This window comes from Tamandua tetradactyla, chromosome 8, assembly GCF_023851605.1.
Source record: "Tamandua tetradactyla isolate mTamTet1 chromosome 8, mTamTet1.pri, whole genome shotgun sequence".
Taxonomy (NCBI): domain Eukaryota; kingdom Metazoa; phylum Chordata; class Mammalia; order Pilosa; family Myrmecophagidae; genus Tamandua; species Tamandua tetradactyla.
This window is the reverse complement of record NC_135334.1, coordinates 78,934,329-78,939,666: the sequence shown is the minus strand read 5'-3', so window position 1 is coordinate 78,939,666 and position 5,338 is coordinate 78,934,329. Positions and strand designations below refer to the sequence as shown.

General features: G+C 38.2%; 1 pseudogene; it reads left to right on the top strand.

The window, feature by feature from the left end:
- Positions 1-419: 419 nt before the first annotated feature.
- On the top strand, positions 420-1,378 carry LOC143645207 (olfactory receptor 52E8-like; annotated as a pseudogene).
- The last annotated feature ends 3,960 nt before the right edge of the window (positions 1,379-5,338 follow it).

The window sequence follows — 5,338 nt, the reverse complement described above, 5'->3', positions numbered from 1 at the left end:
CTCCTAGCTGACTGCAGATGTAATCAGCAACAGATGAGGTTAACGTACCATTGGCTCATGTCCACAGCAACAGAACTAGGTACCTTTACCTGGCCAAGTTGACAACTGAATCTAATTACCACCTATGCATTATTTAAAAAAGAAGTGAACCCAAGGTTTCTGCTACAAGGTTTCAAATATCCCTTTATTCCCTAAGGAATAGTCTCTTTAATTTGCCAGATATATCAATGAGAAATAAATGAAGGGAGATGAAGTATGAGGGAAACTATGCTCTCTCTTCTGCACTGTAAAAAAAAATAACCTAACTGCACCATTTTTATTCTCATTCTGTACTAGTACTATTGATGAGGCACTGGGAAACTGTATATGGAAATACAGATTCATTCAAATGAGCATGACCATCAAAGACCTTTGACAGTATGTCCCCAACAAATAACTCCTTTATTCACCCCTCATCCTTCCTGCTGCTGGAAATCCCAGGATTGAAAAATACGCAACTCTGGCTTGGCTTCCCATCTGGTACAGTGTATCTGCCCGCCCTTCTCAGAACTGTCATCATCCACTTTGTGATCTGGACTGAGCATAGCCTTCACCAGAATCATGTTCTATTTATTGGCCATGTTGGCTGTGACTGACCTGGGGTCTGTCCGCTGCAACTATTCCCAAAATGCTTGGCATTTCCTAGTTTGGCCTTGGTGAGATTGCCTTTGCGGGATGCTTTGTTTGAATGTTCTTTATACACTTGTTTACAGGCACTGAAGCATTTATGCTTTTAGCCATGGCCTTTGACAACTATGCTGCCATTTGCTGCCCTCTCTGATACAACACAATTCTCACCACAAAATGAACATTTTTGTATCATTGCTGTAACAGAAATTATGACAAATGCTGCTTTGCTTGTTCCACTGGTATATTTCCTTCCAAAGCTTCTGTGGATATTATATTATCCCACACACCTACGGTGAACATATGGGCATTGTCCATCTGGCTTGTGTCAGCATAAGGATCAACATATTATTTGGATTAATCCTTATTTCTTTTATTCTTTTGGGCATTATTTTGATTGCCATCTCCTATGTGAAGGTACTCAATGCTGCCTTCAAGCTCCCTTCCATGGAGGCCAGGCATAAGGCTCTCAATACCTGTGGTTCCCATGTGTGTGAGTGAAGCTTTCTTCACTCCAGCATTTTTTTCCATCATGACTCATAGATTTGTTCACAATGTTCCCTGTTATCTCCACATAGTCCTCGCTAATTTGTATGCAATAATCCCCCCTCCTCTTAACCTTATTATTTATGAGGTCAGAACTGAACAGATCCAGAATTGGGTGGTGATGATCTTCCTTTTTAAGAACTCTGATTCTCAAAACTTAACTTAGAGAGAGTCACTGAGTCTTTCTCCATTGGCTTCTTTAAAAATGAAAATTTCTGAATCATCAAAATTTTCTGGTCTAAGTGTTCTTCAGAAGTTTACTTTAAACAGAATGTCTCCTTGCATATGTGCACTATTAAATTAAAGATAGTTTTACATGTGGAATATTTGTACCTAGGCTAAATATAAACTAATTTTTTAAATGTGAATCATTTATTCTATAAAGAATATAAAATCAGAATTTGGGGGTTAAAATTTTGATGGAACTCATACACTATTATATAGCCTCACTATATAGAATTCAATATGGCAGAGGGCTACTATGAAGCCAATCATCAGTTCTTCTTTTAAGGACTTCTGATTGGATGCTACTTCCCTCATAGTTGAATGCAGTCTCCTCAGTTGATTGGTGGTGTAATCAGCCATAGATGCATCAACTTACTCATCTATAATATCCTCACAGTACCTATCAGGCTAGTGCTTGCATGACCAAACAATTGAACATCATAACCTGGGCAAGTTAACTCATGAACTTAACCATCACAGTCCACCCTTTGGAAGTTGGCACTCATACACATCTCCTTCAACCATACTTAATTTCTAAATAAAAACAACTGTCATATTGTCATCTAATGATATTCATCTGTTGTGCATGCAATGGGAAGCACCCTAACTTTCCCCAGAAGAAGGTACAAGTCTTTGGATAATATTCACTCTTAAACTTGATATACTATAGTTTAAATAGTATGACACAAAGTTAATACAGTTTATATCCTATAACAAGGGGAGAAGATAGGGAATTAAAGAGGTTTGCTTTATATATATATTTACAAATATATACATAAAACAAGGAAGAAATATTCAGAACCGTTATATTCCTCATTTCTATAACTGGTCACATGGACATTACAAGATAATTATAAATGAAGGATGAATAAATAAATAAAGTTCATGAATCCGAAAGCGTTAGATTTATTAGTCTTTCATTAGAATTGACTTTTGAGGCTATAACTGACATTTATAGGAATTCACCCAATTTGGTGGTGTTCATAATCTGAACATCATACCAATATTTTTAATGAAATCTCTCTTAATATATATGCTTAAACACACACATACCAAATTTATATATTGATTCACTTTGATGAAAGGTTGTTTATGGAAAGCACTTCATAGATCGATGAGCCCAGAAAATTCCATTCAGTGGCATGGACAAAGACTATTCACAGCAATCATTGAATACTGTCCCTGAGTATGAGATATCTACCTTAGGAAACACCAAGCATTGAAAAGAGGTCACCATAAACATTTTTTGATCACATTTCCTATTCCTGCTCTTGAATTTAGATGTTCATGACACTTCTGGCAGACTGTTCTTCCCTCTAAAGTGGTTCTTTGATCTCTACTTTCTTGGGTCACTTTCAGAAATCACACACTTGACTGACCACATGATAGGCTCACTGAAGCCGATTGTGCCAGAAAGCACCCTTACCAGGCATTTTGGAATAGCATTTATTGAAAGACAATTATGGAATAGTAACAATAGTGGAAATTCCTCCTTGCTGGTATATTCTTGGGTAGCATCTAGTGAGGCCAAGATGTCAGACTCTAGCAGAGGAGCCCTTATGCTTGAGCTTTGTGACTTTAAATTGTTAAATTATCCAGTTCCTTCCTTGAAGTAAGCAGAGATAGTGATACAGCAGACAGGCTTGAAAATTGGTCTCTAACTCTATTCCACTACTTCAGCATTCATTATTTGGAGGAACACTAGCTCTTTCATAGTATAAGAAGGGATGGCTACAAATAATTCTGATACAGTGGTGCATCTTGTGAGAGATTTGGTCAAACACCCATTTTTAACCCTCAATATTTATGATTCAGTGGCCACCAACCCTTTCGCTGCCAGTGCCCAAGGGCTTGAGGTCACATCTTGTAGCTAACATAACAGGACTGACAAAGTGCCATGAACCACCACCACATACTATCAACCGAATGGATGACCTATGTTGAGCAAAGGTAGTCAGAAACAAAATAGTATGGTGGTTCAATTCCATTTATATGGAAAAGATACTAGAATATTTAAAACTAAATTACATCATTTAGAAATGAATGCAAATGATAAAAGTATATGAATACCAAGCATGTACTGACAAAGAACATTAGAGTAGTGGTCATTGTCTAGGGGAGAGGATGAAACGGATGTAAGTGGAGTAGCCAACCATGAAAATCTTCTTGACCAGTATGGTGGTTACATGGATGTTGACAATGTATCGAGCTTTGGGCACTACTTTGCACATGTGTTGTATTATACTTAGATAAAATGTTGAAGATTTAAAATGAAAGAAATGACATAGGAGAAAATATAGGAGATGATTTTCTAAATGATATTAGAAGAGAAAAATTGATTATAAACCTCAGATGAATTTGATAATTATTAAAGGAGAGAAAAGATTGAGGAATTTCACTCTTTAAAAAAATTCCTTATTATCAAAATGGGGACATAATGATGTGTGGAATTTTGTTCCTCCTCAAGAGCAGCAAACAAATAGTCAGAAACAGTACAGAACAATTTCTGAGGGAACACCAGTGACTGGAGACACAGTGTACACCAGCCTGGGCCAGGTGGACAAGCTGGGACCCACACAGAACTCTAAGTTTCCCAAGCTGTGGAGGCCAGCACCCTTCCCCCATTGGAATGGCAGGTTGGTTCCCGAAGGGGAAAGGAAATAGAATTAACTAGCTGCAAGGGCTTAGCTCAACCAAGATCCAATTGCAGAATTAAATTCTCATTAGTGAAAATAGGCCCCCAGTGCAGATAAAACTGGAATAAGCACTAAAGGTGCTAGGAGTTTTTGTCCCAGAAGAGAGGGGTGGGGCTGACAGAAAAAAAATACCAGAATCTTTTTAAGTTGGACAGCACCAAGTACTGTTAAAGAACTGGCCCTCAAGATAAGGGGACACATAGAGCCTGGAGAAAGGTAAAGCTGCATAACAACTTAAGCTCTTGACTGAAAAACCTGAGGAGCAGGGGTAAGTTAATGAAAGGCTTTTTTTCTTTTTTCTACTACTTAACAGCTCATTAGATAGAACTGGAAGCACTCTCAGGCTCCAGCACTGCCCCAGACAAGGGTGGAATTAAGCTGGTCTGAGAGACAAAGTAGTCAGATGAAAGGAGCTAATTCTCTAAAGGGTTTATCTTCCTCAAGAGAAAGGTGGGGCCCAGCTCAAGTCGAATCACATTTCAAAGAATTCAGGCACCAGGGACTGGAAAACTGAAGCAATTAAAGCCATCATACAACCTCACCTCTGTCTCAACCACCCCTCAACAGGAAGATTCTGCTGAAATCAAAGGCACCACATGAATTTAAGCTGTTGGGAAGCAATGGGGAGATAAGCACCACATGCTAGGCAGGATAGGAGAAGCACAGATTCTAGAGCCTTCAAAGGAAATTCTGACAAACTGCTGGGTTTCACACACAGGAAATACTGATGCTGGCTACCCTTTGCTCCTGAGATGTGGGCCTGTATTATCTGGGAAAATTTGACTAGGGTCTATAATATCTGAGGAGAGCCTACTAAAATAGAAAAAAGGCTCCCTGCAAGCAGGACAAGAAACAGAAAAATAAGAACTGAAAAATTCTGATCAGTTAAACAACCTATGTTACATGTCTAGAATAAGTTGAAGTGAACGTCAAAGAACAGACAGAGAACAAAGGCACTCAGCAATAAATTTCTAGGAAAAAGAGTGAAAACAACCTTCAGAACAAACCAATTAAGGAAATCAAATACTTAGACAACTAGGAAAAAATAATAAATCATATTAGGAAAATTGAAGATTGGCTCAGTCAAAGGAACAAACCAACACTTAAAATGAGATACAGAAGTTGAAACAACTAATTCAGGATGCTTGAACAGACATGAAAACTCTCATTAAAAATCAAATCATACCTCCCTCCTCCTGGCCAAG